Genomic DNA, 12,465 nt, shown 5'->3' with positions numbered 1-12,465 from the left:
GAAGTAACTATTCTTCATAATTTATTTTATTTTCACATAAGAAACACTTCCTCAGTTTAGTGTAGATAAAGGTGCATTTTTTAAAAAAAAATCTATGGAATTTTCATTAGCTTAGTTTTGGTAGGTGTTTTGGTTTGGTTTGGTTTGGTTTGTTTTAAGAAATGCTCCATACAATTATATGAATAACAGACGTAATCTTGTAACTGCATATGAAGACTAACATAAATATCTTTGCACAAATTTAATAATTCTGTCTTATTGCATGTCTTTCCATCTATTTATTCTTCTGTGGCTTAGAGCTGACTAATATTTTCCACCCAAAATCGAAGAGGAATTTTAAAAGCATTGGACATGCTAACTAATACTTTTAAAATCCTTATTGTAATAGCAAGACTGCGTGAATGTATGTTTGCATTTGATGTCTCCCTTAGTGCAAAGAAATGTTAATCTTTTTTAGCAGCTCACCTAGAGCAGAACAAAAGTGTACAATGCTGTCATTCCAAAGTTCATAATCACTATATGCAGGTGAAATAACAGATTTAATGATTCACTATCTTCAACTTGACTTGAAATATATCAAGAATATTTCATAAATGGTCCATATCAATCTACAGATAAGCTCATTTAAGACAAGCTTCTCCCATCAAAACAACCCTTAAACAAACATAAAACAAAATCTTGCATGCTATCAGCTATGTTTAGTAGTTCTTCTCTAGAAAGTGGTCTTGTTAATTGCATGGAGAGTGGAGTATCTGATCAAAATTAGATATTTTATTATCACGTAGATTTGACTAATGTACTACATGACTGTTCCTTTTATCCTTAAGCACCTTCTGTATGCATTGAAGAATGTTAAACATTAATCTTCAAAATATACCATATTTTATGACAAAATGAGATTTTACAATATTTATTTATTTATATCTGTTGTTTCACAGTATCTATTATTTGTCAGACAACAAATGCAGAATTCTTCCAAGATAAATAGTATAAATGTATCAAGTATAAGTGTGTCAATGTAATCACAGTTACTTCTCTTAAGCTTCAAACCATAGAAGGAAAATACTTCTAATGACTGGTTTAGATGAAATATCAGTTATCTGGAGAAGATTTCAGATTTTTTTCTTTCTTTTTTGAGGTGTTCAGAGGTTTTCAGAGATGACTGTAGTCTATTTATCAAACAACACACTTATTGATGTAAGGGTGAAGTAAGCTAAATTATTAATTTTTTCCCCTATTATTCAGTATCCTTAAAGAGCTGGCTGAAAAAGTTTAAATACATATTAAAAAATAATAATGCTGCAAAGTGCAAAACAATGCACTTGAAATAAAATATTCAGATCTATTCAGTGTTCTTCAGTAGGATCATTTTGGGAAAATATATTGCATGGGGGTCATAGCTTAAAGATTCTTGCAGGTACTTAGCTATATCTCCTTTTTGGAAGATATGGCATTTATGAAGTATCTAATAGGAATATTTTCAAGTGTATTTGAATGTGTATATTCCAAGAAACCAGAACAGCTGTTCCTCAGATTCATTACCAAGGTCATCTGTCATTTCAGTTTCCCTCTCCACAACACTAAGATCTCCCAAATGAAACCATTCTTCCAAATTATACATGATGACTTTCACTGTGGATTAGATTTATGATGAAAATTCAAAGAAACAGCAGAAAAGGACCATGGAACTTGTTTCTTAACTGAGCAGGGCTTTACTTGTAACAGCACTGCAAACTGGGTATAAAGTTTTCTGATTTTGTGACATATTTTCACATTTTCAAACTAAAAAAAAAAATAGTGTGTGTGATTGTGCCTGTGTATGTGCAGGGGTGAAGGAGAGAAAAGGAGCGCAGGGAAATTACTGGAACACTGTGGTGTTTTTCATACAGATAGAAAAAGATATTTAACTAATTCAGAAAGCAGTTTTAAAAAGAAGACTGGAATGTTGTAGGAAAGATACTGAGGAGGAAAAAGCAAAGAAAATGCTTGCTATGGTCTTGCAGATTTAATGGGGCAAATGTATCAGATAAATTGAGGTAGTTACTCAAGGTATAGTAAGAAGTATATGTCAAAAGCAAATGAGCCTGATCTTTTAATTTTCAGCCTGAAATATTTGTACTGGAAAAATGTGGTATTTCCTGTATTTTGTCTCCTAGCAGGCTTGCACTGAAATGTTCTTCTACAATTAACTCTTAAACAAAAAGCATATTTTGATTTCAGGGAGGAGAAAAGAAACTCCAAAATGTTTCAGACCATGAGTACAGAGCCTCTGATTAATTCTGTGTAGCTACTGTAGTGGAGGACTGTAAGTAGGGTCAAACTCATTCAACTTTCTTGTAGACTTCCCTGTGTACTGTGCAGGTGTTTTAGACTTTATATAAATTAGGTTTGCCTACATTTGCTTAATGACATTGCACATGAAGAACTGCATAGCTGATTTTATCCTCTGGTTATTAGTGCAGATTTTGCTTTTGCTATTGAAACTGATACAGAAATATGCTAGAAGGATGATAACCTAAACAAAGCAAAACCAAAATGGCAGCTTTAAAATTAAAAAACTTTCTTAAAGTAAAATTAAAAACTTTCTTTACTGTGTGGCATTATGGTTTATGTTGAAATAGACCTGTGAGGCATACAATTATTTTTTCTATATGAGATGAAAATAACAGTCTCCTATGGCTGCATAAAGACTGAAGACTTTTATCCTACTTTATCTTTCTTGTAAGACAACACACCAAAGTGACTGCCAAGAAAAGGATTCTACAATACATCACTAGCAGAAGAACATCGTTTCTTATGATGCGGTTATATGCCCTGCAGGACAGATTTGGGGTTTTCAGTGAATAGCTCTGTGATAACCTTAAGAGACAGCCAGTTTCTATAAAAAACTGTACATTGGATCACTGGAGCCAATCTTTTTTATTACTCAAGTCCACTACTTTTCTTTTTCTTTCTTTTTTTTCCCCCCCCTACCCCTCAGGAAGTAGGAGAAAGACTAAGAATGGGAGCACCAGAACAGACTAGTGCTCAGGTAGCATTCATTTAAAAAAAAAAAGAATATGTCTCTAAAATTCCAGAAACTGCTAGACCTCTTGCCACCTTGTATTTCCAGGAGGAAATGACTGCACACATTTGCCGCTGCAGTTTAATTCCAGCAGTCTTTATAACAGAATGAAGAATTGCTTGTTCTCTCTCTATTCATGCAATTGCTCTTGCTTCCTTACTCTTTTTCCACAGCCTTAATCCATAGGAGGAAGGGGTTTTTAATACTTTTGTTCACTAGTGTTCTGATTCCTTTTGCTTCCTTTTATCTAGTATTCAGATTTCGCCAGTTTCTTTTTTCCTCACCTAAATGTACATTAACCCACAATAACAACAGTCACAGGAGAGTGGGGGAAGAGGGGACCTACTCCAACCTGTCAAGGCCATCCTGGCCCCCTGAGAGCGACCTGCCTTGCCCCTGCTGGGGCCATGGTGCCACAGGGCAGGGGGGGAAAGAAGTAGGGGAGGGGGAACTAGGGACGTAATAACTCATTTGGATCCACAACTCACTAGTTAATTAAGAAAAAGAGGCATCTCCAGAGGACGATTCAGCTCAATAAATATTTCCTCCAGAGATTGCCCTGGCTGATCAGTAGACATGATGTTTAAGCTGCAAACCACTAAAATATTTGATAATCCTGGCATAAATGGCTTCAGCAAGTAACACCTCTTCAAAGTGTTCCTCAGACTCCTGTCATGGTTTAACCCTAGCCGGCAACTGAGCACCACACAGCTGCTTGCTCACTCCCCCCTGGTGGGATTGGGGAGAGAATTAGAAGAGTAAAAGTGAGAAAACTCGTGGGTTGAGATAAAGACAGTTTAATAAGTAAAGCAAAAGCCGCACACACAAGCAAAGCAAAGCAAGGAATTCATTCACTCCTTCCCATGGGCAGGCAGGTGTTCAGCCATCTCCAGGAAAGCAGGGCTCCCTCACGCGTAATGATTACTTGGGAAGACAAACGCCATCACTCCGAATGTCCTCCCCTTCCTTCTTCTTCCCCAGCTTTATATACTGAGCATGATGTCAAATGGTATGGGATATCCCTTTGGTCAGTTTGGATCAACCATCTTGGCTGTGTCCCCTCCCAGCTTCTTCTGCACCTGGCAGAGCATGGGAAGCTGAAAAGTCCTTGACTAGTGCAGCAACAACTAAAACATCAGTGTGTTATCAACACTGTTTTCAGCACAAATCCAAAACATAGCCCCATACTAGCTACTATAAAGAAAATTAACTCTATCCTAGCCAAAACCAGCACACTCCTGCCATGGTCAAGGGACCTAGTGTCTCAAAGAACAAAATATACCTCCCAGGAGAAATGTTGTGATAACACTTGAACCAAATCTGTCTTTTTCTAGACAGTTCTTTTTTTTTTTGGCAAATTTTGTAAATCTGAGATCAATCTTATCACTTACAGGATCATGGAATCCATGTCAGTTTTCTACTTGGATCAGTGAAGATGGCTTCAGAAGTGAGAAAAGGGATACAGGAATATCTGAATAAAACTGTCAGAAGAAAGAACACTCAAACCCAAGGAAACCTCAGCCACTTGCTCAAGTCCATGTCCATGTGTGAGCCCTGGAGTTGGAAGAGCTTTGCAGCTCCCAGGCCTGATGGAACCTGGGCCACAAGCTGACCAGAGGTCAGAGTGAGACCTGGGCAAGTTCAGGGCCTCAGCATGCTCTTGTAGGGTTGCAGGGCCAGCTGCAGGACAGCCTGGGAGGCAAATCTAAGTCCTTTACAGTATAACAGCTTCTCAAGGGAAGCGCAAGAGTATAAGGAATGTGGCTGTCATAATGTCACCTGTCTCCAGTTCTGTTTGCTTATGATTTTATTTATCAAAGTCAAGATGCTTCAGCTTGGAGATAATGAAGAGAACTCGCACAAAATGAAAACACTGTGTAGGAAAAAGACGTCAGAACAATTAATGTAATTATGAAATGGTAATGCAAAAATTTGTGTTGCAGATAGTCAGTCTGGTTATCATGTGGTTATCTATTTCTCTCCCAGGCAAAGCAGCATCAGCAAAACAGAAAAAAAAAAAAAATGCACTTGATAGTCAGCATAACTTTCCTTATCTCTGTGCAGCAAGGGATCAAAAAAGTTATGGCAGCTAGAATCTCTTCTCTTTCCTAAAATTGGCAGCCTGCACATTTTTTGACAGAATCTCAGGTGGACTCTCAGCCTCAGTGATAAAAAGGAAGCTGGCTTATGTCTACAAACAGTCTTGAGAGAACATAGAAGGTGTATTTGTGAACTTGTCTTCTGTGGAGCTAGAAATTAGGAAGGCTCCAATACCCACAGTACATGGCCTTGCAGAAACTCTGAGAATAAGCAACTGCACTGGGATTGAATAAAACATGAACACTACAGGTATTGGAGGAGGAGGGAAATGATAATGGAGTCTGGGCTCTTAATAAAGTGCTAGTCCAGTACTGCTTAAGCTCTGCTTTTAGCCATTCCAGCAGGCTTCAAGCACCTGAAATTCAGGGAACTGAGATCTTGTCCTGGTTTTAGTTTAATTATTTTAAAAAACATGTAATAATGTAGCGCACACAGCCTACACTGAGTTTACAAAATGAGCGTAGTATTATGATATACTTATTATTTTCTACCACTGCTATCAAAAGAATTGGACCATGAAACCAAGGTGGTAAAAAATAATACTTGAACTGAAGAAACAACTGCAACATCAAATGAAGCATCTAAGTCATTTTGTCAGTTCTCATCTGACCTTTTTTTCACAGTTGGATTTTTAATAGACTGAGAGACAGTACTCAAGTAATGTGCTGTGCTTTCAGCCAAAGAACATATCAATGCTGGCATAGATTTCATGACCCTGAAGAGTTCAGATATGTATCTAGCACTCAGACCTAAATCTCTCTTCTTCCTTTGTCCTTTGAAATTAACTTGATTTTTTTTTTATCATTGCCATACTGCTTTTTTTTTTTTTTTCTCAGCGATCAAAAAATCTTGTTTAAAACCAAAAGGAAAATTAAGCTCACTTCATTTTTATGAAGGTCCACTAACTCACAAACATAAATGTAGATGCAGGTACAGTGCACATGCAGGTACACTGGAGTGAAAAATTGTGCTATAGTGGCCTAATATAATAGGAATACGTACCTTTTCCTATGGAGAAGATACTGTTTATATACCTATGTCACATTTATTCCTGTCTCTCTTTGGGGATCATATGCAGATGATTTCTACAGATACTTTAAAAAACCTTAGAAATTTGGTGTCTGGTATATAAATGTAACCTGGTAAGCCCTAGAGTGATCGCAGAACAAGACAGTAAGATACCCTGAATAACTATTTCTGAACAGTAAAATGGCCCAAAGGAACAACAAAGATAATACATGTTTTACTCTTTTCAGATAAGCAGAATAAGTATTTCACAGTTATAAACTGAAATAAATTACTGTTGTTTCCCTTCTTCAGCTCCATATCTGGATTACAAATCTGTTCTGTAAAAAAGAAATATATACTAATACTTGTAAAAATAATTTAGATAGAGAGATGTACAATTTCACAAGCCTGAGGGACCTGAGGCTAACACTTATATCTTCCTTTGTGAAGTTGTATAGAATTACATCAATACACTATAGAATATGTCCAGGCCTGTACCTGCTACTTGATGTTTTTTATTTGATTGTTTAGGATCTCCCACTCTTAAAAATTTGCATTTATTTGTTTTTCCTTAAGAGAAAACTTTATGGAAATGTATTTGATTATATGTGCTTGCAGATGTCTGCTTGTCTCCATAGCTATTTAATTGACAGGAGACATGTAATGGTTTAAGCTGATCTCAACATCTTTAAAAAATGTTGGTTTTTTGGTTTGGTTTGGTTTGGCTTGGATTTTTTAGTTAGTGAAAGGCTTTCAAAATACAACTTAATTGACTTGTCAGTGCACACTGAGGCTTCCAGCAAGCTGGTTGCAGTACCCTGAAACTGATCCAACTTGCATACACAGGCTCCTTTTCTGTAGAAATCGGGGTGCAGATCTTGGCCCATTTGTGTCTCACTCTAAATCTGGAGCCAGTATGAAGTTAGTGTGGGGAGATGAGAAGTGATTTTGGCTGTCTGAGGTAGGTCATAGCTTTATTCAAACAGGAAAAGGCCTTACAAGTTTGGGTAAACCCAGATAATATTTTTCATAAGAACAGAAAAAAGTTGAAAATGTGCAATTGACAATTCATACTTGGAATAGTGTTTTTTCTGTTTTGTCAAGGAGCAAATATTCTCATCTGTATAGACCACCATAGCTCCAGTGTGAACAGCGCAGACAGACCCATGGAGAATTCAAAACCTTGGACTAAAATATTATTACCTGTAAAATAACAGACAGATATTAGGAAAATGAAAATTAATACCAGTGTCAGACCCAGAAATACTACTTCTTTTAGGACACATTCTTAATAGAAACTGGGGGGCATCTTTCATCTTTAATTAATTCTCAGAATAGACACCAGGCTTTTGCAGCATTGCCTCTGGATGATGGTGTAGCAACCTTGTTTGTTGTTTATCAATTTTTTTAATGTCACCACTAAGAAATATTTTCTGTTAGATCTTTGTTGAAGCAAGAGATTTCATATATTGCTGAATTCCCTTACTCCAAATCTGTATATGCTACCATCTAAATTAAGTTTTAATATAAACTATATAATTAACCAGTTAAAGTAAGAATAGAATAAATTGTTTCTTTGCTTTACTGAACTGCAAATAGCACTAAGGTTGCTTTAATCAGCCAGCTAGACCCATGCAGATACCAGTCCTACAGGGATGTGCAACATAAATACTGTTTTCTACATATTCCCCCCAAGACAAAAAATTGATGGGGAAGGAGAAGTTGAAACCTTGTCTACTCTGTTTCTGGGCCAGAAACTGAGAAGTAGACTGCATTCTTTCATGTGCTATGTATTTTGTGTTCCTGTCCTTTCTAACCCTAGATTATGGAGGAAGAAAGAAAATCACAACTGAACATGAATTCCTTACAGTTCATATGCTGTCTCATGTTCAATTACAATTTTGCAGTAAATCCATAGTGATTCAAGATGTATTTAAAAATTCAGAAGATTTTGACCCCTTGCTTATGTAGCACCTTGCATGAATAACATAACTGGGATTATTTATGGAGCATCATATCACTAAGGAAGGGTTTCTCTCAAAGGCTACAGAAAAGCAGCCAGATTTTCCCTGTTATAGAATGCATTTTCTCTCTAATTAGGGAATAATGGACAATCTTTCATAAACAGTAATTATTTCCCCTTGAGCAATCAGAGCAAATATGCTCAGACTGCTACATGTAAAACATAGAATATTCAGAGAAGTTAAGCACACATTGCTCTGACTTCCAGCTGGCCATGAATTCTTTGTAATTAGCAGGCCATGGATTCTTTGTAATTAGCAAAATACCCAAGGTTCTTTTTCTTAGTCTCTGATTTGGCTTCCAGCTTCCATTAATGCTTTGCAAAAAATAAAAACTGCAACATAACGAAATCTTGCTTATATAAAATTTTTGGACCTACAGAAATACAGTTGTTACATGGTTTGTATGGTTTTAAGTTTCCATAACTATTCAGCTAAACTTTTCTTCTGGATGCTGCTTCAAGCCATTTTTGTTCTGGCTGGAACACACCGCATATGCTCCGGTAATGATGATATCTACTAAAACCATTGTACTGACTATCACACAGCTGTTAATCATAGAAACATGAGTTTTGTGATGGAGCTGCAAGTCATCTAGATCTTTAATCTGGATATGCCTGCTCTTCTGTCTTAAGTAAGCACATCAGAAACACTGAAAGGGCTTCTAATCTCAAATATTCTGATTTATAAGAAAACAAAACAAAACAATGCCCCCTCCCTCCCAAAAAAAGAAACACCCTAAGGACTTTGGAATGAACTTTTAACACAGAGAAAATTAGATATAGTCAAGATAGATAGACTGTAATATGAAGAGCATGCTAAAAATTCCACTGGCCCCTTGCAGAATGACACCTCTTCTTTTTTTCCTAAACTAGCAACTTTTAGGACCACTTTGGGGGGCTAAAATCTTTAATAGGCCTCCATGTTTTCCTAGAATAAAGCATTATTTCTTCTGTGCCTCTGCAAAACTGCATGCCTGATTTCCAACTGGGCTATTCAGTTGCCCTCAGTGAGTTTGCTGTCTTTCTCTTTCTAGAGGTTTCTACCTGACTTTGACCAGCCAGCAGGAGAGAGCCTTCTTCTCTATGACCTGGTGAATTCTTTTAACAGAACATAACATAGAAACAGTGGACAAACAACAAAAAAAGACATACCGTTCTTCACAAAACGAAAAGTTAAGCTTATGCAACATGATGTTCTTAAAAAGGTCTCTTGCAGACCTACATGTTGATCAAACACATGTATTGTTTCCACTAAATAACATTAAAAATGGAAAAATTCAACATCAGAAAACATTTAATCATTATTGTCTCTCACTATTCTTGTTACAAAGCATATTCTAAACATAAATATACAGCTAATAAGAGCGTAGAATACTTTCTTCTGCTTTTAGGGATTTTGGAGTTCAGCTGACATATTGAGTTTAATAAATATTATGTAATTAAGTGTAATAAATCTCCCTTAGTACACTTCTGTTCTTACCTTATGGATTTCTAGGAAATATACTAAGTATTATAATACAAACCTCACCATATTTCTACAGAAGTCAGTGGAATTTATAACTCACTGGCTGAAAGTCATATATATTACCCACATATGACTCAATATCATATATTACCTATTTAGGAAACTCTTTTAAAGAAGTAGTATGAAGTCCTGAATTATTTTAATGAACTGTAATATTTACTTCAAAATACATTTTAAATTTTTTCTTCTCCTTTTAGAAGAAAACAAGCAGCACCAGCAACTTTTTTGCTAAGTACCTCATCTTCCTCTTTAAGAATAGATTGTGGACTTCTCTGTACTATCATATAATGTAATCTGACTCTGATTTTGAGTAATTTTACTAAACTAAGACATAGATACATCACATCTCTATTAAGAACTGGTTTCTCCAGAATATGACTACAATCAACAAAGATAGACATTACTTTTTCTGTCCTTTGACTTTAAAAGGTGCCTGGGGTGACTGAACTCAATTTAACCATCTTGGATGTATTGCTAGAATTGAATAGGGCAAATTGAGTCATATGTATATATCCCATTAAAAGATATATTAGTTATGGTTTCAATCTCTGCTTTTGCATACACAGACACACACATACATATGTGTGTGTGTATATATATATATAAATAAAATATGAGGGGTTTGTACTTGAAACAGCATTCATAAGATGAAGCAGCTACGGTAGAGTGTTAGAAAGCAAGTAATCATTTTGTATAAAAAGTAAAAGCTCAATGCATGCGTATGCTAAAACTGTAGGAGTTTGGTGTTTTGGAGGGGTTGTTTTGTTTTTTTTTGGGGGGATCAGGTCAATCCTGATTAATGACAGTAAGGTTTACTAGGGTTGTCAGAGAGATTTTGAACTATTTAAACTAATATTACTGAGTTCTTATATGCTGCAGTTTGTATGAGTGCATGTATATATGTTTGTACTTTTAATTATCTCTTGCAATAATTTTAATTTACCATTATCTTAGAAACTCCAGAGAGTCCGTTAATACCAGATCTGCAATAGTGGAAAAAAAAATCTGCTTTGTTTCATCTGTTGCAATGCCCTCAAGGTGTCATGTTGTCTAGGAATAATTCAGGCACTGTTCGTCTTAACTGCTTAATTAATAGATGCACATTTTTGTCTTCAGAAGTCAAAGCAATTGCTTTGTAAAAATCTGGAGTTTACAGACTAGTATTTAAGTCTATTTCTTTGCAATCTATGTCTGAAGTGAGACATTAAATTATCATGTATTGAACCTATTTTAGAACATGCACTAGAAAATAAAAAATAGGGATAAGATAGCCTAAGTTTCCTTACTTCTGATGAGACTATTGATTCTATTCAAAATTAGAACACTACAGCCTACTTAAAAACCAACAAATATTCCTGCATGTATGCTTTGATGCATTAGAAATTGGCCTGTGCTGATACTTTAAATTATCCTTCTGTGCACAGATTATCTGCTAGGGCTACCTTAACCATATGAAGGCCATTGTCAGTTCCTTTAGGCCCTTCAGAGTGTTGAGTTTGAAGTCCAATGTTTTGCTTCTCCCTTTCTAGCTTATCTCTACCCAGTGAGATGTGAATAAATCCTACCACTGATTTCTGAACATAAAGATTTTCATAAAGCAGGACAAGATAATGAGAAAGTAGTGACATGAGTTGGTCTATAAGTGGAGACAGGTGTCCAGTAAGACCCTCTTTCTCTACCATTTTAGAAGCTAGATCATATGCTACCTGAGTAGCTTGCATAGCTCATGGGACCTCAAAGTGTAAAGCTCCAATTATGAAATGTGCAGATGATATGATAATGGCTAAAACTGATTTCTTCTTGTCTGAAATTTTTGCTTTTGCACTTATTTCTGCTGTGTTTACCTTAGAAATATAGTGGTAAAGTAATTGAGGGGGGAAAAAAAAAGGGAGCACAGGAGACAGAAGATTGATACTGCTCATCTCATTCAATTATTTAATGCTGCTCTTTGAAGGAATCTGTATTACCTTACACTCTGATACATAACAGAATGATTGTCTACCCTATAATGAATGCACTGTCAGAGGGTGAAACCAACCCTAAAGCACCTTCCAAAAGAAAGAGACCTTGAGTATGCCTACCCAGCTCTGGTTGGTTGATTGTTTTGTTTTCTTTATTTTTTCTAGCATGTAGAAGGAAATGCCAAAAAAGTAGGACACATTTTAATTGCATTTTTTTCTCACCCATACACTATAATTTATATGACATAAATACCAGTCATTTGGACACAATGTTAATACAGCCATTAGAAGTTACCTTAATAGACAAGTTGGAGTATGTTTGCTCCTAAAGTAATCTTTACTCATTGAAGATCAGTATCACAATAGTAACGTACTTTTCCATGAACAATGTCATAGAAATACCTACATGACAATTAAGCCTTAACTTAAAAATACCATTCAAATACAAATGCACTTTAACAGTAAATGTAAATCTATTATGAAGAGAGTTTGTGATATTATTAAATATTTAAAGTCAAAACTAAAATATGGCCAAGTTTTTATCTTTTTACTTCAACAAACTTAAGTCCATTTCATAACAGCTTTATGTGAATGAGGATTGAAGAGCTCAAATCTTAGGAATTATCATTTTAAATATCCATTGAATGCTTTTGAAAACTCTGAGATTAAACTAAACACCCTCTACTCAGGAAGGAAAACCCAGCTAGTTTGTTTTACTAGAAGGGCAGTGAAATAGATATTTTTTTTTTTACAGTAAATCATTAAAGAGCATACATACATAAGA

Source organism: Ciconia boyciana, chromosome 1 (assembly GCF_034638445.1).
Source record: "Ciconia boyciana chromosome 1, ASM3463844v1, whole genome shotgun sequence".
Taxonomy (NCBI): Eukaryota; Metazoa; Chordata; class Aves; order Ciconiiformes; family Ciconiidae; genus Ciconia; species Ciconia boyciana.
This window is presented reverse-complemented; position numbering follows the sequence as displayed.